Genomic DNA, 26,709 nt, shown 5'->3' on the forward strand with positions numbered 1-26,709 from the left:
TCCACTATCGTCGGCACCCTGCTGAGGCCACACAGCCGACCAAACACGGGGCTCTCCTTATGCGCGGAATGTTTCAGAGCGCTGTAATACGGTATGCAGTGTGCCATGTCACGTTGCATTTTAAATGCGAAGTATTTCTCAGCGAACTTCAGCGCCTTTGAGCGTATCTATCTATCTAGCCGCTTACGTTAGGGTGCTATCAAGGTAACCCCTTTCCCGTGGTGTGAACCAAAATTAGCATGGGAGGGTAAGATGAATTGACGAATATGAAGCGCTAGTCAAGACATGAATAATGTCACAATCCCGTCGCGTACGTCGTCAAACACTTCCCGCCCGACACATACCGACAGGTGGGTATGTACCGCTGGTAAGCGGGTATGTGCCACAGGTGATTGACACTTAGTATCTACCCAGGAACGACGAGCACACACAAAGGCCATTTGAACGCGAGAGCGTTAAGGAATACCCTACATCGGTAGGGTCGACTGAACGAAGGCATAGAATAAATGTCAGTGTTAAGAAAAACCTGACATAGGCAGCGTTCACCCCCCCCCCCCCCCCGACGAATGCAAACAATAAATTTCAGGGTCGCAGCTAGAATCGAACCCAAGCATTCTGCGTAGCAATTAACCATTCTACCACTGAGCTGCGACAGGTCTCGGAAATGCTGTTCAAATAGACGCTATTTTCGTGAAACGTCAGTAGTGGTTGCAGTTCTCCCTACCCAAATTTCTAAACATTACATATGCAGTCCTTTGAAAGGGTCGTCACATCAGGTTAACGCCAATTGTGGTTAGTTCTCCTGCGCTGAAGTTGATTTATGTAGCAGTCTCCAGGGCCAGCATTTTCACGAGCATCAGCGCTCCTTATCAGCTTCCGGTGTTGCTAATACGCATGTTTCAGTTGGCAAGGTTGCTCAAGTGCAAACAACTAGCTATATAAACAGCTGCAACTCTTCAACATATGTCTGTGCGTGCAACATTTGTACATATATTTAGCGTCATTTCATGACGTGTCGCTCAATAAAAAAATTGCAACACGGTCATCTTTCCTCCGCATCCATCGCATAACATCGATTCCCAGGTACGTGGGATCTGCCGAATTTTTTCTTTGTATTTCGCGGCCACCTCTAAAATGATAATCACATTCGTTGGAGTTTTACGTCTGAAGACCACGACATATTGCTATGAGAGATGCCATAGTGAAGGGCTCCGGAAATTTCTACCACCAGGGGATCTTTAACGTGCATGTAAATTGAAGTATATGAGCGTAAGACGCTTTCGCCTCCATCTGAAATGCAGTCACCACGGCAGGGATTGGATCCCGTGACCGGCGGGTTAGCATTGCGGTCATTTATAGCAATGAAACAAACAGCAGTTGCTAAAATAGTGTTTTGCTATGATTTACTTTAGTGGCTGACAAAGCAGTTGGTTTCCTTAACGGAGATTTACTCAGTATATTAAGCGTTGGGGTACACGAATATAGGTTGGCTGCACAAATGGAGGGATGCTAGAGTGGAGAGTTCAGAGGCGAGTGATGGACCCAGGAGGCAGAGGGCTAGGTAACACCTGACACTCGGTGACATAGAAATTCATAGACGAGGGGGAAGAAATAAACAAAGAAGGAAAAAGCTGAGAATTCCGAAGTAGCCTGTGGCTTGTGTAAGACACTGCACGCGATGGTTGCGCCATCTCTGGATCCTTCTTGTAAGATCTTTGCTTTTTCGGAATCGATGCTGCAACCTACGATGAAATACTCGGGCATCCCTGGAAGCTGTATGGTTGTTCGAGGTCTCGCAGAAGTTTCAGTTTACTTCGGTTAATCGGTCGCTCAGGTTGGCTGATTGACTTCGGTGGCTATCCTGAAAGAGAGTTCTTGCCCCTGATAAATACTTGGTTCCTTCTCAAGACGTAATCTGGCGTCTGAACTTCATATGAGCTGTCGCAAATTCTATTTTTTATTGTAGCTTTGATCCATGTTCCAAATTTTCATGGCCGAACTTTGACATTTTGAGCTTCTGCTGGCTCAATTCTTCGCTTTTATCTCGTAGTAGTGCGTCTCTTTTGCTTTCTTCTTGCGCTCACATCGACTGCTTTTGGTTGCAGCAGCTCTGATGCTGTTTAGTACAGTTGTTTCAGTGTGGTGTCTTATTGCCAGTACCGCCAGTATAGCATTCAGGTTTTGCTGTAGTAGTTTGTTGGTATTCGCGCACCTTGCCTGTTGTAAAGTATCTAGTGTGCTTGGGCATCTTTTCCTAAGCACGAGAAAACTGTCTCTGACAAATTGCTCTCTGCCGATGCAAATTAACACTTTATGGCTGGCGATGTTGCGAAGAGAAAGGAGCAAGCATTCAATGCAACGCAACTCTGAGCAGGGAGCGTTGACTGGGAAGGTCTTTGAAACGTCAAAGGATTCCTGCTAACATTCAATGCCGTTTTATGCACACGGAGCTATGGTAGGACGGTAGAATGAAATCGCATATATTGAAACTCATTGGAAGGAAGCCTCGCTGGCCGAAATTCTCCACATCTCAAACGTCACGTACTCTGTTGGTACTGACATGAGAATGGCGACCTTGAATTTACCATGCAAATGCTGACTCCGAACAACAATGACCTCTTCTGTTGTCGGATATATAACTTTAGTTTTCCGCGGCATTTTTCACCTTAAAGGTCAATGCGCACAAACCTGCCCCAACGGCCGCGCACTTCAGACTGACGTCACGAGCCGGACTAACTGTGACCTTGCCTTTGGACAACCTTGCCGAATCCATGAGCTATTTTTCGAGGTGCAATGGCGATCGGCTGTCGCTCTTCAGTGGTCGGCGCGGTGTCTCTACAGACGTCGGAAGGTGTATCAGACTGTTATTTGTATTGTATTGCATAGAGTAAAAGAGCCCCGTTAAAAGTGCTATCTATCTGTCTAGCAGTGCCACGACAAGGCCACGCTAGAGCCTGCCCTTGTCACGTGGGGGGGGGGGGGTCAGATTACAAAAGTTTGCCATGACGTAGCCTCGAGCATTTTAACAGCAGCGATCACACCTGCCAGCTGCCTAGTTTCTGAATGATGAATTGAAATATCGTGAAGCATTTTACCTGCCATAGTGCTAGCAGAACGCAAAATAGACACGAAAGCTCACCAGGATTACCATTACATCGTACAAGCGTTTAAATAAAGTATCTTCCAACCCATAGTCACTGAGCGAAACTTCACATTTTACTCAATTGATGTACCAAGATTTTTGTGTAGCTTTCCTAAATAGATACTATGGACCATCTCCCCCGAAGAAAACCTTGATGCGATGCGAAGCGGCAGCGGCGCGCATGGCACTGACCTTTTTGAAACGGGCTTCGACGTGGGTGCTGGAATGACGGTTCGAAGCGTAACTCGGTGTAGCGTTTGTAAACGTTTGTTAAAACGCAGACACGGGAGGCGGGAAAACGCTTGCGCCAGACTTCCTTGGCTCGCGTCTCGTTGGTGTTACCCACGCGCCGTCTGTATTCTCGAATGCGATCGGTGTTCTTGGCTCGCACATCATCGGTGTCGCTGGCCTTCCACTGCCGACGCTGAGTTCGGCTACCCTGGCTCGCGTCTCGTCGGTTTTGACGTCACCATTCGTGAAAGCGATTGCCTTCGCTAACCCTCGCAAAGCTGGCGACGGCCGGGAAAGGTTCGCGCACACTAGCGGGAAGCATGCCGCGACAGTGTCGCGCCCGTCGGCGCGATCGCACGTCAAGCAGTGGCGCGCCGTCCACATTGTCAGCACCGCAAGACACCCGCTGGCTAGCGGTTTCTTCTCGCCTACAAATGAAGAGAGGTGGCGTGGTTGAGATCATGCCGACGTGAGGAATGGGCACAAGCGTTACGAGTGGTGGGGAAAGTGAAGCAAGAGAGAGCTGATTTGCAGCGAGCACGCGGCAGGCGAGGGAGAGAGACGTCTTCGCGCACTGCTAGGAGGGCGTGAGCTGCTTGGCACCGCTCCAACACCTGCGGGGAGGGGTAACTGTGCGGATGCAGAGACAGCGTTACACAAACTAGTCATAGAGCTGCTTTGCATCTAATAGCTTACAGTTCTAGATCAATTCCTCAGTATTACCAGTGTTTCTGTTGTGATATAACTATTACTGGTGGAGTAGCGTGAACAAAAACAGTGCCTTGGTTAGCAGTACTCGAAGTCACTTTGCAAAACTTCACGTTATATTCTATTGATGTATTGCGCGTACATATTTTCCCATTTAAATTGATTATTGAGCGTGCATCTCTCCGAATTAAATTGTGCTGTATCGGCCAATCCCTTCGAGTTGCTCCCCCACAACCCTATCAAATAAAGTTGAAGTCTGTCTTATGTGTACTTCTTGAGGGGATATTTGGTAAAGCGTCTAGAAAAAAAGGTAAAAGTAGACGAGTGCAGCATGGCGCTAAACATGCTGCCACGTTTCCGGGGTGTTGAAACTCGCGCCTTTTATTTTGTGGCGAAGTCTGTTCTCGCGATTGTACTTTTTCTCTTTTCTAGTTGTAATATTACGTTCAAGTTCACTCTTGAACGCGCATCACCGATATTCTGCCGTTATACAGCATACTTACTTTAATTAGGGTTCGGTGAGTGAAGCAATTAGGGAGTGAGAAGGTCGCACAGTACAGTTACGATAGACAATTCTTTCAAGACTTGTAAGTCCAGCAGTCTGCATAAATTTTGTGAAGGCGATAATAATAATGCTATCTCACCGTTCGGTAGTCTGGATGGGCCGGGAAGGTGCGTTATTGTAGTCCTCTTCGTGCTGCCTACGTACAAGAAACAATCACTTGTTCACAAGTTTCCAAATAGATAAATCGTCGGCAGCAATAAAGCATATGAATGAAACAGTGGTCTGAAAGCATCAAAATATTCTAGCAATTGCAAGGTAAAAATCCGTCTTTTGTGTCGATTTCGCGTCCCACACTTGTCTATTGCTGCAAGCACTCAAGCATTGCCTCGTAATTGTCAAGAACACAATGGTGTGGTGAAATCACACGCAAGAAAAGTGAGGCGCAACAACAGTCTTCCAGTGTTAAACAACGATGACAACCTCTAAGGCATGAGTGCTGTCACTCATTGTTAGACAGGCGGCGTCGATCCAGGATTTCGGAGTGGTCGCATTTTTCGTCGTGTTCAACTTTGGTCATTGTCACTATGGCGATCGGTATAGCTATTCATTTGGCTATGGTGGTCATATCGTCAAGTTAGTGCATCTGGAATGATGACAGCTTATAACTGCTAATTAGCATGAAAAAGTGCCAGGCCTGCGCTTAAAGTGCCGCTCAGTTACAGCAAAAACTGAAAGAACGGTCATTTCTGGAATGTACGTTGACCTTTTTGGGTTAATAGAAGTGCGCTGACTACCCACTACGCAATTAATCAGTCTCCGCCATGTTGGGGTTCACACGGTCACGCCGTTATTCGTAGTTGTCTAGAGAAGCAAAATACTCGCCAGGCATTTGCAAGCCATTAGGTGCACTTTATGCGCCGCCTTACAACGACGAATAATTATGGCGGAGCCTTTTCTAATTTGTTGGAAGCATTGCACGACTGACTCTTTGTGCAATTCGTTTAGTGTGACACGTGGTTTTCGGTTTATTCTTCCACAATAACGTGGTTGCATGTTAACGAGGTTGCTCCCCGACGTATATATGGGTGTCCCGCCGCGTTCTTCTAGTGGCGAAGGTACTCGACTACTGACTCGCAGGTCGCGGGTTTGAATCCCAGCTGCGGCGGCTGCATTTATGATGGAGGCTGTAATGCTGTAGGCCCGTGTACTCAGATTTAGGCGCCCGTCAAAAAACCCCAGGTGGTCTAAATTTCCGGAGCCCTCTACTATGGCGTCTGTCATAATCATATGGTGGTTTCCGGATGTTGAACTCCACATATGATCAACATATATATGGGTATTTTGGCAGAGGTGTTTTGAGCACCGGTATGTGGTAGAGTGCTTCTTGACTGCTGGGGAGAGGACCCAGGTTCGAACCTGTGTACTCACCTATATCATTTGTTTTTATTGCACGGAACAGTGATTACACATGCAGATGTGGTGGCTGAAGCAGCGGCGGACAAAAACGGCCCTTCATGTTACCTCATAACAGCTCTCGCTGTTAAAAAAAGAAGGAATGTCGGGCGCGAAGACTCCCGTATCAAATGTGGCCCCCTTCTGCCGCTGTTCTAAATGAAAGATCCACCAGCGTAGTTTGGGGGCTTGTTGTGGCCGTTCTCTTGGCAGCCTTCCTGCACAAGCAGGCATGTTGGCGGCCTCAAGCGCATCCACTGACCGCGATCGTAGGTAATTGCCTTCTCTTTCTTGCACACTCAGCGCTTGAGGGCAACAGAAATGACATGACGACACCGAAGAACGATACCATAGAAAGAACGGTGAACTTCAAGCTTCTTACTGTTCATACTGAATGGCGGTGTTTTTACTGGTTCTTTTGTTTCTGTGACCGTGTGTTTTTCCGGATTTTCTTAACGATAGTGGCTCAAAATGTACAAAGGTAAAGTCAATTGTGCGTTTGTGCGTTTGAAAAAGTGCTGTGTTAAGACAAGTACAGGGTGTACAACAAACACCTTCGGCTGACTTTGGTTTCTCGCTGAACGTTCCTACCCTTCTCAGCAGCAAAAAGGGGTGGTCACAGTCTTTCGTCTTCGTTACGCCGGCTTCGGCAACGTAATAACACGCCATGGGTACGCAGCCAGTGACTGAGCGAGGCTTACTTTACGTGTCACTCGCATTAAACCACTGTGGTGAGGGCGCGCACCCGCTAGTGTTGACAGGTGAACAAGTATGCCGCGCTTCATACACCCTTCCCCTTAGCGGTAAAATTTCGAGACTCATTTTGGTCTCGGGCCCTCCTGGCTCTGACAGTGCCGCTTGTCTTACTTGTCTTGAGACCCTACGAAATAGGCAGATGGCAGCGCAGCAAAATGGAAGTGTGCTCTATGAGGCCCAATATGTGGCACCGCAAAGCTAATGTGCCGTTTTGGGGGAGAAAAGACTAGTCGGCGAAGTTTGTGCTACGCAATGCTTCGAATGTTACCCATTCAATAGATTATGTGACCGAGTGGGCGAAAAGTAATGGTCTTGGACAGAAAAACGGGTGCGGACACTACTTTTCGAATTGAAGCGTCTGCGCGGCTCTGTGATATACACAATGTGTGATTACCACAGTCTTTTGCACGAATTAAGAAGTTTCTTCTGGAGGTGGGCGAAACAGAGGGAGCTGTTCAGAGGCCGGTGAAACGCTGCATATAATATAAAAATTGTTGGGGTTTATAATTATGACAGGCACCGTAGTGAGGTGCTTCGGCAATTTTGACCACCAGGGGTGTCTTAACGCGTGAACATATATCTAAGCACTCTGGTATCTACCATTTCGCCTCCGTCGAAAATTCAGCCGCCGTGGCCGGCATATGATCCCGCGACCTGCGGTCAGCAGCCCAGTGCTTCAGCCACTGGACCATCATGGCGGATGAAGCGATGCATGTAGGTTCTCTGCATTTCACGCAATAAAACACTGCATGGTACTGGATTAACTACATTTTAGCATTTCATGTATGATTTCACGCGAGTTCACTATTACATCTAGCCTCATCGACCTCTTAAGTATCAACACTTTCGTCTTAACACTAAGAAAGTTTGTTCGCTGGTTCAGCATTTTCGTCAGGAGTAAAAAAATGGCAGCATATCCACGGGGTGAATGATGGAGAGTGGGGTGAAGCATCCGTCCATCCATTCGTTCTTGCTTCCATCCGTCCACGCGTACATCTGTGTGACCATTCGTGCGTTCGTCCATGCATCCGCCCCTGCGTCCAGCCTGCGTCCATCCGTCCGTGCATCCATCTGTGCGTTCATTCATGCATCTGTCTGTGTGTCCGTTCGTCCATCTAGTCAACACTCCAAGTACCACCATTTTGCATCTTTTTATCATATATAGTGCATATAGAAGCACCGCCATCCAGCGGGCATTCCAAGGACTAAACGAAAGGTGGCACATGCACACTTTCTTACGGCTTGCGCTTCGTGTCTACTTTCCACCCCAAGCACCCCAAGTTCATGGTATATACTAGTTCACTGTATTCATGGCACTGCGGCCTAACGCTCGCTAAACCTTTCTAAAACGAAGGAGGTTACGCCCGGCGAGTATAACGTAGGAATCCTTTCGTGTGAGATAGTGCTCAATGTACAAGCCAATGGCTGCTAATGGGGAATGAGAGACAGGGAAATTCGGCTTTTAGTTAACGCGCACGCTGCGATTTTTTTATTGTTCAACAACGCACAGGAGAAATCTCCCACCGGCACCATCTTGAAGGTCAAAGCGTAAGACATGTTACGCACTACTACGGGGAACAAACCGGTGCCGCTTTAAGGAGGTTAGCCCCTAAAAAATCGTACGTTCACCTGATATGCCCTTTGGCGCACCTCGAGTGATTAAAATAATCTCCTTGCTACCACGGGACTCATGGTGAGATAATATTTTGTATAAAAAGGCTCTCAAATTATTCTACTGAGACTTACTTGTCGTGACTACAGGTATTTTTGTTAGAGCCGGTCTGCTTGGTTTAGATTGTGTCGTAAAAGGTGGTGTACTGGAAGTCGCACGTGTAGTAGCAGCACGTCGAGAGGAATTCGTTGTTCTCTCTGCCGTACGTGTTGTAGTTGCACGTGGAGTGGACGTCGTTGTTGTCGCTGTCGCACGTGTAGTCATCGGGAGTGGTCTGGGTGCCGGTGTACGTGGACTCGCACTTGTAGTAGTCGCACGTGGCACCGGAGTCATCGTACTCGGTGTCGTATGTGTGGTGGTGCCACTTGGTGCAGGAGGCCCCGTACCCGGAGTAGCCTCTGTGGTAGTCACGTGTGGCATAGGAGGCGCTGTACTCGGGTATGCCGGTGTTCCGACGGGTGTGGAATCTGTGGGCTCTCCATGAGGACCGAGTGTTTATATGGTTACATGCTGGCTGGTCGTACTTGCAAGCGTTACCACGGGAAGTGGATTTGGTCGAGCCGGAGGGTAACCGCCGCCACCACCTAAACCTCCTCCACTATCACTGTCTTAATCCGTCTGAGCTAGAAGATCGTCATCACCTGATGGAAAAAACAAGAGAAGAGACGTGGGTGAAATATGTGACACAGAAGTGAAGGCAAACAACACGCAATCTTATCAAAGTGTGCGGTGAGAGTTCCTTTTGCGTTAGCACAAATGGTTTATTCTTACCACTCGTAGCTAGAAAAAGGCGATGGCAAAGGAGCACAACACGAAGACGACGCAGAAAATAGCGATTGTGGAGTAGTGCAGTGTCGTCGCAGAAGACTAGCTTCTGTAAAAAAGATGACTGTGTTGAAAAGGTCTTTACCTCTGCGTTTGCAGGGTAAAAGTCTTGTTGAATGACGCATGACCTCAAGACTACAGCATCATTTCAGTTTCGAGCGCATTTTTGGCAAAACTACTGCTTTCAATTTATCAGCTGTATCTCATGCCATATCTTACTGGAATGATCTATCTGATTAAATAGTTTCGATAAGCGATGACAAGATGTTTCGTCATCGTCTGAACGCTCTTTTTAATTAATTACTTCGATATTTGTTCTGCTTGTTCACCGTGTTCTTTTTCGGCGTACTGTTGTATCGAAATGTATTTTGGAGTGGTTTCTGTTGTATTTTACCTGTTATTGTGTCAATGCCTGAGAGGGTCAGTATGAATTATTGTTAAGAAATAAATAAACAAGTACAAAAAGTATGACGATAGGCTGGCATGCAGAATGAATTAAACAAAAGTTCAGTAAATTGGGTTTATCAAGATCCTGATTTGGACTGTGATGTGCATTGCATGTACTCGAGAGGGGCGAAAGTGTTTTCATCGTGTTGCATACAGCCACAGATAGCCATTAGATCAAACTTTAACCATTAGGGAGCGAAACGGGAGGGACAATTAATTTCGTCTCTCCAACAGACACCTAGCCTGTGGAGAGATCAGCCGCAATGTCGAGGGTGTCCCATGCACACTGAGGGTGAAATGTAGCATCAAACAAAGCTGCAATCAACAAAGCTGCTGTGTAACGAGTGACTACAAAACTAGCGAAGAGCGTTGCTGAAACAATGATTATCTATTCCTGTCTTTACGAGGTTCGAATGAGCCTACAATTACGCTGGGAATCATTTGCTTCTTTTAGGTTAGTATTTTCATGCTACGTGACCACATGCGATGTTCAATCTCTGTTGTGTCCCGACTCCCAAGCACAGCTTTGTTCTCAAGCGAGCCCTGAACGTCTGGGTGGTTCACCACAGCTGCAGACGGCCGTTTGTCGACTGCTGCGCTGTACCCGCTCATTACAAGCAAGCCAACACTCGTCTCCCACGGCAGTTCGGCTGCCACCTCCTCGTAGGAATAATCACGTTTAGCTTGTCTCTATTGGTACGTGACCGCCTAGTTCTCACTCAGCAGGTGCGGATACACGGAGGGATGGACGGACAGACAGGCAGATGAACGGACGGGCGTACGGAAGGACGGGCAGACAGATGGACGGACGGGTGGATGGACATATGATTCACGGTTTACCTGTAAAACCGTCCGAAGCTTCGCCCCACTCATCATGATTCACCGCGTGGGTATGCCGCGATTTTTTACCTGTTCCAGGATGCCTATGGTTTTTAGACTACCCCACCTCGAGCGTACGTCTTTGGACCGACGACAACTGGTTGTAACAGTCTGTGATCTAAAGTTCTTAACGAGGCATCCTGTGGCAGCTCATGAGCCAGGAATAGAGGTGCCATACACTCGTCGAAATGACGTACTATGGTTGAAACGGCAGCTACCAAGCCCCTGTCATTACAGTCAGGAACGCGAGAAAATTGTCAGCAAAACAAAAAAGAACATTTACAACAGTTATTTCATAAATGCGGCTAGCCAAGATTCAGCCATGGTAAGCGTGCAAATTTTTACTTGAAACGGGCGCTATGCATGAGCTGATGCTCGCTCCTAATTTTTTAAAGTATAAACTGCCACATTCCACGACACAAGAGTTGTCCTTAAGTGAAGCCCAAGGAGTTGAAGAAAGCCGCTGATTCTTGAGGCCACCGCATTCTGCAACGACGCTTAGCCAAAGTTGCGTATGCAGTTCTTTGGACTACAAAGCAAGGACGTCAAGCCCCAGCAAACTGTGCAGCCAGTGACTCAATGCGCGTCGCGATGCTCCCCTATCTACATAAGATTTCACACAATGCAAAAAAAAAGATGAGTGATAACGTTGACGTCAAGGTTGTTTTCTCTGCCCCAGAGAAGCTTTCATTGCTCAGCAAACGCGCACATCCTCAGTCCGCACAAAGGAGCGGCTGCACTGCCCAACATGGTGGACAATTCGTAGCATGTGCTGTGGCTGTTGTTTACTTCATCCCGTGTTCCCCTCGGCTGGTGACCCGCAGGTCGCGGGAGCGAATCCCGGCTGTGGCGGCTGCACTTTCGATGGAGGCAAAATTGCTGTAGGCCCCTGTGCTGTAGGCTCGTGGCTGCACGTTAGAGAACCCCAGGTGGCCGAAATTTCTGAAGCTCTTCACTACGGCGTCTCTCATAATCATATGGTGGCTTTGGGACGTTAAACCCCACAAACCAACCAATCAATCAATCAATCAAGCAATCAACCAATCAATCAATCCATCAATCAATCTCGTTGTCCTGCGGCAAGCATTATCATGAAGAAATGGGCAGGTGCTCGAATGTGCGTTCAAAGAAGCATCACCAGCATGTAAACACGGCTGTTCAGGGGCATCTGCAATGGCTGTTAAGATTGTGGATGCAAACCGGAATTTGAAAAGTGCACCGTTGCTGCAAAGCACCGTCAGCAGATAACACGCAAAACATTTGAAGATAATCAAAAGAAACTTCTGGGTTAACTATGTCTTAGCATGCCTTCGGTTGCGCTCAATAAAAAAATGAGTATCTCACTGCGACGCAATGAATTGCAAGTTTGCGCCGAGGTGTGCTATAGTACTTACTTAACAAGATTACGATTATATGGCTCTAACGCAATAGGTTGCGCGAATGTACTATAAGGTGCGCTGCTCGCTATCACACGCATATATTTAAAGCGTTTTTGCTATTACAATTTAATTGAAGTCAGTTTTCTTTCCTGTCTATGAGTATTCCTACCATAGTTACACTGTAAGCACTTACTGAAATACAAAAAAGACGCGTCCCATCGAGGAAGAAAACAAGAGGACAGAACAGAAAGGGCGTCATTACAAGTTCTCGTTTTCTTTCGTTGTGCAAGTGGGTTGATTCCAAATCACCAACTAGTCCAGGCATCCATCTTATCTGTACACTTTGTGGGGCACTACGGTACGTGACCGCTTAAGAGAAGACAAGACTTGTCGTGTTAAATTATATAAAGTAATTCTATAGACGCAGTATACTAACCCACGCCAGGCTGATATCCAGCCACGTAATCTTGATCTTGTGCTGCGTCATATATGTACTGGCAGTCTGTGCCATAATAATATTCGTAGTCTGCAACAGCAAAAACACGAACTGCTTAGCGCTTGCTCTGACCTGTATACTGGACGTTCGTATACGTTACGAGTCTGCATTACCAAATAAGGGTATAATTTTATCCCGCGCAATCAGTGCGAAAGAGTGTATAGGGGGTTGCATAGAACACAATGTCTTGTCGAGTTGAACCAAGCATAACACACGAACAACTGAGGAAGCAGCTGGCATCGCTGAGGCAACTGGGGAAGCATATCCTAAACCATGCCCTATTTTAAAGATCTGCTATAACAGCACGATTAAACACAGTTAGCCTAAAAAAACAAGGAAGAACACACGAACGCCTATAGGAGCAAGTGCGGCTACTAGGCACCTGAGTTTGGCAATAGAGTCACCTTCAACTTTTACGATGCTGCAACTTACTCGACGGGTCGACGTAGGCTTGACCCACGTTTTGAAAACATGGCACACATTTTGTGACAATACCATATACCATATAGTATATACCATATACCATATATTTTGTGACATACATTTTGTGACAACCCCATATAGACAACAGGTGTTGCAGGTGTCATTGCTCTTACTAAAGCTGTGCTCAGGTTTGGTCACTTGTTGTGAGCGGTGAGTGAACACGTTTTTAACCTCAATAAAACAGATGTAGTGCAAGCCCTTAAGCGCTGCATAAAAAGTGCGTTCCTTTTTGGTTCCCTAACATGTGTCACCGTTCTTTTCAGAACTTACGGGCTTGAGCGGCGAACACATTAAGCGCCCTTAAAAATGCATCCAGAAACTTGCCCACATCGCGGTTGTCGGAAGCCTTATTCCTGATTTCGACTTTTTGGCATAAATGTAGCGGTGGCTAATTTTAGGCTGGCAACACCAAGAGCACAGACGATACGTAGTTAGGTTTCGGAATGACTGATAGGGCAGAACAGTCGTGAGCGTTGAGCTGAGGCTGTAGGTTTCTCTACCTGTCGTCCCAATATTACTTTTGCCCACGATCTCAGAGCATTGTGAATTTACATAGGCATGAAACAAAAGAAGTTAAGTACACAAAGGTGCTACTCGGCAATGGTCGGTGCAGCTTCTCACGGTGAATAGTGGTGGCAGCGAATGCTGCACAGTGACGTGCTGGCGGACCAACTCAGTGCTGTCCAGAGGACCCGTGGGGTGGCAGAGGGGCTTGGCCTCTCTGTCCCGACGTGGGAGCAGGCAGCATCAGCTCTGAACTTATCCTCAAGACTTCAAAAAAATTCTCCATACCCTGCCATACAAAGCACTACCCTGCTACTTCATTGTCCTTTAAAATCACCTGCCCTAAAATAACAAAATACTGCATATGCACCATCATTTAGAGAAAAGCGCAATTTAGAGAAGAAGAAGCTTTCTTGTAGTGTGTATCGCAATATTTGAATCCACGTAAGCGTGGATAACTGATTGCATTGCGATGATAAACCATGCTTTGCTGTATGTGTCCATTCGGGTACTGCTTCCTGTACCAACTGCATTGCAGCGCAATGCACACAGTGGCCACCGCATTCGAATTTGCATACTATTGTGCGTTTAGGAATGAAGAAGTAGGCCTACTACTTCTATCACATGGCATCAATGAGTATTTCAAAAAAAAACCTCAATTCATTGCGGATCATGTGTTTTAGACCTAAGAAATTTCTTAACCGCAACGACAAGAAGGTATTGTTACGGGTAACTTATTTAATAAATTAAGGACGATGCACCATGCTCGGCGAACAAGATGGCGACAGTTCATCAAAGACCAGCCACCAACGTCGTCTTTCTCTTTCTTGCAGCCAGGCTGTGCCGGCTGTTGGGTATCAATATCATGTGAAATAAGCCTCATGGAGTCAGTTTGAACACGAATTCGGTACGGTGCATCTCGGTGCAACCGCTTGGATACGATGACAGAACATTGACGAAAATCACAGTTCATCTCTCTTTCTGAGTAGTTGGAATAATATGAAAGTGAAACGTTTCCTCGTAAATTCACTTGAAGTACAGTTCTTTTCGTGTAGGATAAGGTCCAAAATTTGCACTGAGCGTTTGCTGTTTTGTAATCTTCATGACTAAACCTTGAAGCTGAAATACAAATGCAGGAGGGCCCCGTCGCGGCGGTCTAGTGGCTAAGGTACTCGGCTGCTGACCCGCAGGTCACGGGTTCAAATCCCGGCTGCGGCGGCTGCATTTCCGATGGAGGCGGAAATGTTGTAGGCCCGTGTGCTCAGATTTGGGTGCACGTTAAAGAACCCCAGGTGGTCGAAATTTCCGGAGCCCTCCACTACGGCGTCTCTCATAATCATATGGTGGTTTTGGGACGTTAAACCCCACATATCAATCAAATGCAGGAGGGACGACTTCGTGAACGTGCTGTTGATTCTGTCGTAGGTTCCAAACCACAGAGCACGTTGAGCTACAGGCAGCTGAAATTATCCACTGTTCTTCACTGCTTTGCCTGTCCTGGCCTTAGTTCATTCGAATGTTAACTTCGCTAACTAACTAACTAGCGCACAAACTAACTAACTAAAAACTAACTGACAAACTATTTAGTGAACTAACCGACTGACTGGCTGGCTGACCGGAGCAAAGTAACCAGACAATAGAATAGCTCACTGATTAGCCAACTAACAAAGCAACTGTAGCTGTTACGCTGAGCACTGAGAGTCTACCGTAACAAAGCTGCTTTGTAGATCCTTGTTATTGTCGATTAAAACTTAATTTCTTCTGTGAAGGGTATAAGAAGCCTTTGAAATGGTCTTTTTATACCGTTGCCCCACCGCATGTGGTCTAGTAGCTAAGGCACTTAACTGCTGACCAGCATACCGAAGGATCAAGACCCAGCTGCAGTGGCTGTATTTTCGATGAAGGCGAAAACGCGGCAGGCCCGTGTGCTCAGTTTTGGGCACACGTTAAAAACTCCACCTGGTCGAAATTCACATCGCCCTTCACTACGGCGTCTCTCATAATCATATTGTGGTTTCGAGACATTGAACCGGACATATCATTATTATCTTTACACTATTCAAAGTATAGGCTTTTTTGTCGTCAACGATGGCCCGCTAACATAGCTCGTGTTTCGGAACGAGGAACGTGTTCTCAAGTAGGTTCTAATATGCTTCGTACGATCCCCTTTGTGGTATAGCTAATTGTGCTTGGTATAACTACAGGTAACCATAAAAAGAGAGACAAAGTCTGATGTTCAATTAGCGACTTATTTGGCTTCACACAGTCAAAACAATCTAGCTCAACATTACTTCTATTAGAAAAGCGACATGTAACGTAGTTGCATGTGTAGTAATGCACAGCTGAAGCAGGTTTGTTTGCAGCTGTGTAATAATCACCTTTATATTTCTACATGTTCAAACCACAATATGATTATTGCTGTGTTCTGGGTTGTCGGTTTCTGTTTCGGAATGACATGCGAGGATGCCAGGGGGCGCCGCTGTGGCATCCAGGATTTCAAGGCGACTGTAAAATAAAAGGAGTGTGCGTTGGGTAACCGTGGAGTGCGGTTGTTGTTCTTCTCTTCGGCGCTTCGCGCCAACCAGCGTATTCGGGCTGGTCGCGTACCCGCCGGTCGCGTTCGTCTCCGTCGGCCGTCTTCTTCTGCTCCTTCGTCGGGATCAGCCAGCCCACAACACAGCGATGGCGACGAGGACGTGTAAGAACACATTTCGTTCTTCGTGCTCGTCTTTTTCTTGCTTCTAACGGACCTACCCTGTTAACCCTAGACGCTGTTTGTTCCCAGCAAGGTGGCTGCTGCGTGCTGCGTCGCTTCATTTCTTCTTCATTCAGCTACGCCGCCCTGTCTTCTTCTTCAAACAAAGTACTGGCGTCATTTTCTTCTCGTCTGCACCTCTCCATTCTTCTTGCTTGAAATGACTTCTCTTATTCCACCTCCTCTTCTTCTTCCTTCGCCCGGAGACCCGCCACTTCCGTGGGCTGACTGGAAATTGGTGTTACAGGCCTACGCAGACGCTGCCGGGGAGGACGCCGGCAAGCCCGAGCGTCACAGGGCCCTGCTGCTCAACGCGTTGGGCCCTGCCGGGTTACAGCTCTTCTATATTTTGGACGCCACCAACGCGTCACCGATGCCAGCGTCGGGCGATGCCTTCAAGAATGCTGTTGCTCTTTTCGTTGAGCATTTTAAAGATGTCTCGTGCGATTATCTCGCACGCGTAAAATTCCAAGAAAGGCGGCAATTGCCTGGCGAGCCAGTCGCCGAGTTCATTACTTTTCTTCGAACGCTCGCCACTTCGTGCGGCTTCGGTGCGCTCGAGGACGACATCATCCACCATCAGCTTTTCACCGGGGTAGCCTCACGAAACGTCCGCTGCCGCGTGCTTCAAAAGGGCTCCTCGATTTCATTATCCGAAGCCCTCTCGATTGCGCGAGAGGACGAGCTTATTCGCTCCCAGTTGGAGCAATCCGCTCCGCATTCAGTGCAGCAACTTTCTGCTGTGGGGGGCCAAGGCGGCGGCTGTTTGTTTCACGGGACGCGCCAACATGGCGGCCCTTCATCTTCGTCTCGGCACAGCGGCCAACATGGACGCCCGCCTGCACAGTTCTTCCGTGGCGGCCAACATGGCGGCCTCTCTGCGTCGCGGGGGCGAGGAAGCCGGCAATATGGCGACCCCATTCCGCCAAATTCTGGTTTTCAGGAACAGCATCGAGCTCCTAACTCGCGTTCGCAATTTTATTCTCTAAGCGCAACCGCGCATTGCTTTCGTTGCGGATCGGCTCGGCATTTAGCCAATTTCGCGCGGTGTCCCGCGAGAAACCGCACTTGTCTTGCGTGCGGAAAAATCGGACATTTTCAGTCCGTATGCAATTCCCGTCCAGCAAATCTTCCTGAACCAGTTTCTTCGTCCGCTCCTTCGAGCACTGCACAGACCAATACGGGCACCGTTTTAAAGGTGGATGGCCTCCACACTACGTCCGAGCCCAGCATCGTAGCTTCAGTGGGCCATGGGCCCTTGTCATTTCTCGTGAAAACTGGTGCCTCAGTCTCTTTAATCAGTGCCGCTGACTTTTATAGTCATTTTTCCTACATTCGGCTTTTGCCTTCACACGTCGTTCTACAAACATATTCCAAGGAAACGATTGATAATTTAGGTCCTTTTACAGCTCAGGTCTCCTATCGCAGTCGCACTGCTTCCATTACTTTTTATGTAACTGCCGATGGCAGCTCGCTTTTGGGACGTGATGTCATCAGGGCTTCGTCCATCAACATCCTCGGTGCGTCTATGACGTGTGCTCAAGTCGATGTCCAAGATGATCTTCCGACCAACGCGCCTTCTGAATTCCATCACCTGTTAACCCGTGAACTGGGTTGTGTGCGCGGTTTTGTGCACAAAGTGATGTGTCGACCAGGTGTGTGCCCTGTGCGTGCCAAGTTGCGCCGCATTCCTCTTCTTCTCCGTGATCAAGTCTCTGCGGAGCTGTCTCGCCTTCAAGCCAGTACTGGTGTGATGATGTGGATTGTGTGGCCCGTGACGGGGTGAAGAGGGAACGGCAGTTATGCTCTGCGGTACGCCTTGGAGGCGAAGACGAGGAAAAGGAATCGCGAGCGGGGCGTGCGGCTCCAGCAGTTGGAGCGTGACACAGTTCGAACGGCAGCTGCTGGTCGGCGGTTCGCGTCGCGACATCGCTTAACCAGGCGTCCGGCAGCCTTGCGGACCTGGTGAGCTGGCTTCCTGCTTCGGGCTGCGTCACTCAACCAGGTGTCCGGCAGCCTTGCGGACCTGGTGAGCTGGCTTCCTGCTTCGGGCTGCGTCACTCAACCAGGTGTCCGGCAGCCTTGCGGACCTGGTGAGCTGGCTTTCCGCTCTGTGGCCGGTGCTGAGACGGGGACCGTCAGCATAGTCTGTTCGAGGCCTGAGGTCCTGGGGCCCGAGTGGTGGTACGAGGTGGCCGCGGCTCATGTTGGCGACGGGCCATTCACCTGCACTGCAGTGGCCTGGTGATCTACCGGCCTGCAGCACCACCATCACCACCACCACCACCTCACCACGGTCAAGGCAGCGTGACTGCACAAGGAACACCGGTGACGACCGACCTCGCCGCCGCGGCAACAGTCATAACGGCGAGTAGGACAGTTCGTGTGCCGAGTCGCGTAGGACGTTTGGCATGTAAATAAGGAACGCTATAGTGTGTTGTGTGTGAATACAGAGTTATCGGTTGTGTTAAAGTCTGTGTTGTGTGTACAGAGTCACCTGACTACCGGTTCATTTATTCCGGATCCTGGGCCCACATTACACCATCGCAAACTTGGCGAGCCTGCCAGGATACCGCCAGTAACATCTCGAACGCGGAAATCGCCAGTCAGGTGTGTGCACGCAGCACAAGACGAGAGACATGGATCTCGATAAGTTAGCGGCTGAAGGAGCTCAGTTAGGCTTGTCTGGCGCGGAACTTCGCGAATGGATTGAGCGAGAGCAAGTTAGGCAGAGAGATGAGCGCGCAGCTGAGAGAGAAGAGGCCAAAGAAGCAGCCGAGAGACAGCAGTTAGCGGACGAGAGGCAACGGTTAGCAGATGAGAGGCAGCTGCAAATCCTCCAACTTAAGCTCCAGCTTCAGGAAAGTGCTCAAAGTCAGCCATCTGCAGCAGCAGCACTCGCCCCATCGGCAAACCCGTCATGCCTGAATCCGCAGAAGTTACTACCGCTATTTGACGAGCGACGCGATGACCTGCACGCGTATTTGCAGAGGTTTGAACGCGTGGCTACTGGGCAAGAATGGCCAAGAGAGAAATGGGGAGTAGCCATAAGCATGTGCTTAACTGGTGAGGCACTCACTGTCATTGGTCGAATGACTGCTGACGAGGCCCTCGACTATGATAAAGTGAAAAAAACCCTACTTCAGCGCTTCAGATTCACGGCACAAGGATATAAAGACAAATTTCGGAAAGCCCGGCCTGAAGATGGCGAAACAGGGAAACAACTAGCAGCAAGGATCTCGAGTTATTTTGATAACTGGATTGAGATGGCTGATGTGCCCAAAACATTTGAGGGTCTTCGTGACCATGTTATAGCCGAGCAACTCTTGCGTTGCTGTAATCCGAAGCTGGCCATCTTCCTGAAAGAGCGGGAATGCAAAACCCTTACATCCCTTTCAGAGTGCACCGACCGCTTTCTCGAAGCACAGGGAGTCAATAACATTGGTAAAATTGCAGATGATACAAAGGAGGCAAATAAACCCGGTGCTATGTCACAGTACAAACAGCCGAGTTGCTTTCTGTGTCACCGCAAAGGACATAGCGCTCCGGATTGTCGTGCGGTTCCGAAACAGTCTGTGAAATGCAAAACAAGTGGGCGGCTTGGCCACAAAGCCACCGATTGCAAGGATCAGAGCAAAGACAAGTCGGTGTCTTGTGTCATGATAGAACAGAAAAAACAGGATTACTTCCCTATGGCCAAGTCCAAGGATGAGACATGCGCTGCTGAATGCCCCAAGAAGTGCGAGAACCAACCTATTTTCTTAGTTGACAACATGCCAGTGGTCGAAGGACGGGTGCTTGGACAACGCGCACGTGTCTTACGAGACACAGGGAGCAACACGACCATCGTCCAACGCGAGTTCGTGCCGGATCGATGCCTGACCGGGAAGATGGCAAGAGTTATGCTTTTGGATGGAAAGGCCAAGGAACTACCGGAAGCAAACATACAGATACACACGCCCTACTTTGTTGGTGTTGTAAACGCTTTATGCAAGACTAACCCTTTGTACTACCTCGTGCTCGGCAATATTCCAGGAGTAAAAGGACCACAGGAGCCAGATACTACCTGGGAGTACTCTGACGCCCTGTTCCCTGAATCAACTGATTCGAGAAAAATCCCGGCATGCTGGGAAAAGTGAACCTTGCTTTCTGCCGTCGTCCGGACCGGCATGCTGGGAAAAGTGAACCTTGCTTTCTGCCGTCGTCCGGACGCAGGGGAAGACGGAGAGTATGATGAAAATTCCGCTAGTTGGTTCGCTAGAAGTGACCCGAGTGCAGCTAACTGAGAGCCAAAAAGACGACCCAAGTCTGAAGAGTTGCTTAAGCAAGATTGGGAAGGAGTTTCACTCGAATATAGACACGACGTACCACTTTTCTGAAGAGGCTGGTCTACTGTATCGACATTACCACCTTTCTATGGGGAGGACCTTTAAGCAAGTAGTCGTGCCAAGGACACTTCGACAACACATTTTGAAGGTTGCACACGAGGGCATTACGGCTTGTCACCATGGCGTGCGACGTACCACAGACCGTATCCTTGTGGATTTTTACTGGCCAGGTATGCATGAAGAAATCAGACGGTTTGTCAAGTCGTGCGACGTCTGCCAGAGGAAAACGCTGGACGAGATCCTAGCCGCCAAGTGCCCCACGACGAAGAAAGCTGTACAATCCTTTCTCGGTCTAACGGACTATTACAGGCAGTTCATTCCGAACTACGCAGAGATTTCCAAGCCCTTGACTGACCTTACCTAGAAAGGCCAACATCACATCGTATCGTGGGGACCGACGCAAGAAAAAGCATTCACCGTGCTGAAAGACAAGCTCGCCGCAAGTCCCATACTGCAAGCACCGGATCTTTCAAAGCCTTTCGTGCTCCGTACTGATGCTTCAAGCACAAGCATCGGCGCAGTCCTTCTGCGAAACAGTGGGGACGATATTTTACATCCGGTTGCTTATGCTAGTCGCAATCTGCTGCCTAGAGAGGCCCGCTATTTCACAATAGAGCGTGAATGCTTAGCGCTCGTGTGGGCTGTTCAGAAGTTCCACATTTACTTATGCGGCAAACCCTTCATTATTCAGTGCGACCACCAGCCACTCCGGTACTTGCAGTCAGCCAACCACGTCAATAATCGAGTGTTACGATGGAGCTTACTAATGCAAGAGTACAGCTTTACCGTAGAATACATAAAAGGCTCAGGCAATGCAGGAGCGGACTGCTTAAGTCGCATCTGAATTGCTCTAATCTTTCTCCACTTCTGTATTTTTCATGTGTTTTTTTTTTTATTACGTGCTGTGTGGATCACAACCATTCGGATTCGTGTGAACTTGTTCTCTCTTTACAAACGCGCCGGCACTTTTGCCTACTCACCGCCTGGCGTGGAGTGGAATAGTTGCTCACAACTATCTTAAGTGGGGGGTGGTGTGATAATGTGGATTGTGTGGCCCATGACGGGGCGAAGAGGGAACGGTAGTTCTGCTCTGCGGTACGCCTTGGAGGCAAAGACGAGGAAAAGGAAGCGCGAGCGGGGCGTGCGGCTCGAGCAGTTGGAGCGTGACACAGTTCGAACGGCAGCTGCTGGTCGGCGGTTCGGGTCGCGACATCGCTTAACCTGGCGTCCGGCAGCCTTGCGCACCTGGTGAGCTGGCTTCCTGCTTCGGGCTGCGTCACTCAACCAGGTGTCCGGCAGCCTTGCGGACCTGGTGAGCTGGCTTCCCGCTCTGTGGCCGGCGCTGACACGGGGACCGGCAGCATAGTCTGTTCGTGGCCTGAGGTCCTGGGGCCCGAGTGGTGGCACGAGGTGGCCGCGGCTCATGTTGTCGACGGGCCATTAACCTGCACTGCAGTGGCCTGGTGATCTACCGGCCTGCAGCACCACCATCACCACCACCACCACCTCACCGCGGTCAAGGCAGCGTGACTGCACAAGGAACACCGGTGACGATCGACCTCGCCGCAGCGGCAACAGTCATAACGGCGAGTAGGACAGTTCGTGTGCCGAGGCGCGTAGGACGTTTGGCATGTAAAGAAGGAACGCTATAGTGTGTTGTGTGTGAATACAAAGAGTTATCGGTTGTGCTAAAGTCTGTGTTGTGTGTACAGAGTCACCTGACTACCGGTTGATTTATTCCGGATCCTGGGCCCACATTACACCATCACACAGTGGAATCATCGAGCCTGTCTCTGCTTCTGACTGGGTTTCTCCACTGGTCGTCGTCAAGAAAAAAGATGGATCCCTTCGACTATGCGTCGACTTACGAGAACCGAACAAGGCGATCATCGTAGACGGTTTTCCACTTCCTCACATTGAAAAACTGCTTCATCAGCTCTCCGGAGTGGTATGTTTCTCCAAGCTGGACCTCGCGTCCGCTTATCACCAAGTTGAACTTTCTGAGTGCAGTAGAGACTTAACCACATTTGTATCGCAGGAAGGCTTGATTCGGTTTCGCCGCATGTGTTTCGTGCTGGCATCTGCGCCTGCAGTGTTTCAGAAAATGATGTCAATTATTCTTAAGGGTTGTAATGGCGCACTTTGTTACTTGGATGATATTTTGGTGTGGGGACGTACTCGCGAAGAGCACGATGCTAACTTGCACACTGTTCTCAACCGAATCAGTGAATGTGGTATGAACCTAATAACAAGTGCATTTTTTCTGTGAATGAGTTACAATTTCTAGGACATAATGTCAGTTCCCGCGACTTGACACCTGTTGAATCTAAAGTTCTGGCCATTGTCAATGCCCCACGGCCTGCTGATGCCAAAACCTTGCAATCTTTTTTAGGTCTTGTTCGTTATTATGCCAAGTTTGTTCCTCAGTATGCTGCAGTTGTTGAACCATTGCGTACTCTACTTCGACAAGCACAGCCTTTTAACTGGTCAGCTGAAGCTGAGCATAGCTTCATTCGAGTTAAGTATATACTGGCCTCAAAGCCAGCTGTTAGTATTTTCAATGAGAAGCTTCCCATCGTCATCACGACGGATGCGTCCGATGTTGGACTGGGAGCAGTGTTTCAACAACTCAGAGGTGATCAGCTGATCACTATCGCTTTTGCGTCTCGTACATTGACCCCTGCTGAACGCAGATATTCAGTAAGAGAGCGTGAAGCTCTCACGTGTCTTTTTGCCTGTGAGAAATAGCATGTTTACTTGTGGGGCCGGCCCTTCACATTACGTACAGATCAACAAGAACTAGTTGCTCTTCTTTCAGCAGGATCCGAAGGCCGCCGCCCCATTCGTATTTCTCGTTGGTGTGCCAAACTCATGTATTTTAATTTCAGTGTTCAATATTGCAATGGTTCTAATAACGTGGTTTCTGATGCACTGTCGCGCCTTCCTCTTCAGATACCGGTTACTGAAGAGCGGGATGAAGAATTTGTTTCATTAGTTACTTCCTGCATTACTAAAGCTGAGCTTCAGACAGCTACAGCTGCAGATTCCACTTTGTCTAAAGTTCTCAAATATTTGCGTGAAGGATGTTCTTCCAAATGTGCTCTTGCTTCTGAATTCTCGCCTTACTTCGCAGTCCGACAGGAACTGTCTTGTGTCGAGGACTTGCTTTTCCGCGATGAACGCGTGATTCCCTCTGCTTCTTTTCGTAAGAAGCTAATACAGCTTGCCCATGAGGCCCATCCAGGCATTGTCCGCACCAAACAGAATCTCCGAGACAGGTACTGGTGGCCAGCCTTAGACAAGCTGGTCGAGCATGCAGTTTACAACTGTCATATATGTCAGGCAGCTGACAAGTCTGCCAAACCTGCATTTTCTCTGTTGCAGCCAGCCCAGTGGCCTGATCGGCCTTGGCAAAAACTCGGCATGGACATCATTGGTCCTTTAGATAATGTTCCGCAAAATGGCCGGTTCATTGTTTTCTCATCGACTACCATTCCAAATGGCCAGAGCTTTGTTTCACACATACGGTTACTTCTGAGGTCATCATTGAGTTTCTGTCTTCAATCTTCAGCCTGGAAGGTTTTCCTGATGCCATAGTTACGGAAAATGGCCCACAGTTTCAGTCCCAACATTTTGAGGCTTTTCTTTCACAACGAGGAATTCAGCACTTGAGGTCGTCAGTTTTCTATCCCCAATCAAAGAGGCAAATCGAGCGCTTTAATTGTGTTCTGAATGAACATATCCAGATCGCCCAATTAGAGCACCGTCGCCTCAAGCAAGTCTTGACTGAATGTTAAGCTTCGTACAGGTTCACACCACAAGGCACCACTGGAGTGTCTCCTGCCCAACTTCTTCACGGTAGGCAACCACGAGTTGCTCTCGACATAGTCCCTTTGCCTCGTAACATAGCAGTCTTCTCCTGATCAAATCCGTACCAGGGTTTTTTCTCATCAACAAGCAATGAAAAAGTATGTCGACACCCGTCGAAGTGCAAAGCAGTCCAAAGTTCGCACTGATGATCTAGTCAAGGTTCGTGTGCCAGGCAAGCGCCGCAAGTATCAGGGTCCTTGCAAAGTCTTGGGCCAGGTTAGCCCCACTTTTTTTCGCTTAACTGATGGTAACATCTTGAATGCTTCGCGCCTTGTTATTTTCCATATGGATTCGCCTTCAACACCCAAAAATCTTCCCCGTCACGTTCCGTCTACGCCTTTCAACTATGCATCAGACTGTTACATGTAGCCTCCATGTACAGGCAATTCTTCAAGTGGGGGAGGAGTTACCAGTTGGTGTCGCTGGTTCAAGTACACTAAGTCATACGGTTCACTTCGAACCTTCAAATACGGCTGAGACCGTTGAACCGTACTCCAGTCCACAAAGTTCTTTCGAAGCTCGCACTGCGAGCTCTGATGAGACCGCGAATTTTAACGCTCGTTCAGAGCCTTCACAATCTTCTGCTGCTCTTGATGTGTCACATCAGAGCACAAGTGACCAAGGTGCAGAGCCACCTGATTCTACACCCAAAAGGACCCGCCCTAAGCGGAAGCGGCAGAAGCCACGTCGGTTCGATCACTACGTGATGTAGAACTCTTGTTCATTACTGTTCGTGAACATTATTGTTCTGTGAAAAGTCCAATGCCTCCAAATCAATATTGTACTGAGTTGTGTACATTTTTTTAGTGCATTTTCTTGACTCATAATGTGTGAGTTCGGTGTGCCGTGCTCTGAATATTCAGGTGTTCTAACGTACCTACCTTGTATAATACGTTGGTACCGATCATGTATAAGTATAAACAGTGTATAGGTCAACTTCTTTCGAGGAGGGGACGATTATTGTGTTCTGGGTTGTCGGTTTCTGTTTCGGAGTGACATGTGAGGATGTCAGGGGGCACCGCTGTGGCATCCAGGATTTCAAGGTGACTGTAAAATACAAGGAGTGTGCGCTGGGTAACTGTGGAGTGCGGTTGTTCTTCTCTTCGGCGCTTCGCACTAACACGCGTGTTCGGGCTGGTCGGCGTCCCCGCCGGTCGCATTCGTCTCCGTCGGCCATCTTCTTCTGCTCCTTCGTCGGGATCAGCCAGCCCCCAACACAGCAATTATGAAGCACGCCACCGTGAACACCTCTGGCAATTATGACAATCCGACGTTCTATAACTTCAACGCCGCATAGTACACGCTCGTCTAGTGTATCGCCTCCACCGAAATGCGACGACCATGACGGGAATCGAGGTCATGACTTCCGGGTCCCTCGCGGACTGGCATAACGCTTTTGCCACCGAATAATAAAACATATTTGAGGAGTTTTACCTCCAAAAACTACAATGCGATTATGGGAGACGCAGAAAGGGAGACTCAGGGCACCAGAAATTTTAATTATCTGGTGTTCATTACGTGCACTGTACACGAGCCTCTACCATTTCGACTCCATCAAAATGCGACCGCCGCAACCGGAACCAAACCCACGACATTTGGGTCGGCAGCCGAGCACCCTAGCCTCAGGCCCATCGAGCTGGACGCCTTTACCACCGGGGCAGGCGCGTAGCCAGAAATGTTTTTCGGGGGGGGGGGGGAGCACCCTCTTAAAATGGTAATTTTCCAATCTCCATGCCACGAAAACTTTCGGGGGAGGGGGGTGCCCGGTGTCCTACCCTCTGGCTACGCCCCTGCGCCGAGGGGAACCGCAATGTGTATAAGACAATGAAGTAGCACTCACTCGTTGTAGCGGACATTCTGGCGCTTTGGCGGTGAAGCGAAGGAGCTACAGCACACGTCAGACGGTATCGAGTCACGAGAACGCGAAAGCGGCAAGCACGCGCTGTAATCGGCGATGATGATTGTATAAATTGTTGGTACATGCCAACCATTAGCCATGGACTTGCTCTCTGGATGTAAGGAGATGCTATAAGAACTAATAATGACTTGTTTATTGACTGGAAGGAGCCAGCTGAAAATTATTTGAGGCCTCAGATAGGTATGCATAAATATAATAGCTGTGGTTTTACGTCTCAAGGGATAGGAATGCGTCAGACATAATATGTGCCTGCTACACAACAACAGCAACAAAAACGCGAACTTCACTCAAAGAATTAG

The 26,709-nt window shown here is 48.6% G+C and overlaps 1 protein-coding gene and 1 long non-coding RNA gene across 2 annotated transcripts in view; one reads left to right on the top strand and one right to left on the bottom strand.

The window, feature by feature from the left end:
* The window catches only part of LOC119165506 (protein regulator of cytokinesis 1), a 154,376-nt gene that overhangs the window by 84,047 nt on the left and 43,620 nt on the right, over nucleotides 1-26,709 (top strand). The gene's annotated exons all lie outside the window — the stretch shown is intronic.
* On the bottom strand, nucleotides 4,726-26,414 carry LOC142768731 (uncharacterized). The gene is made up of 3 exons (XR_012885415.1): nucleotides 26,333-26,414; nucleotides 8,541-9,107; nucleotides 4,726-4,782 (listed from the first exon to the last, which is right to left on the bottom strand). It is a non-coding gene; the product is annotated as an uncharacterized LOC142768731 (long non-coding RNA).

The sequence above is a fragment of the Rhipicephalus microplus genome, chromosome 8 (assembly GCF_043290135.1).
Source record: "Rhipicephalus microplus isolate Deutch F79 chromosome 8, USDA_Rmic, whole genome shotgun sequence".
Lineage (NCBI taxonomy): Eukaryota > Metazoa > Arthropoda > Arachnida > Ixodida > Ixodidae > Rhipicephalus > Rhipicephalus microplus.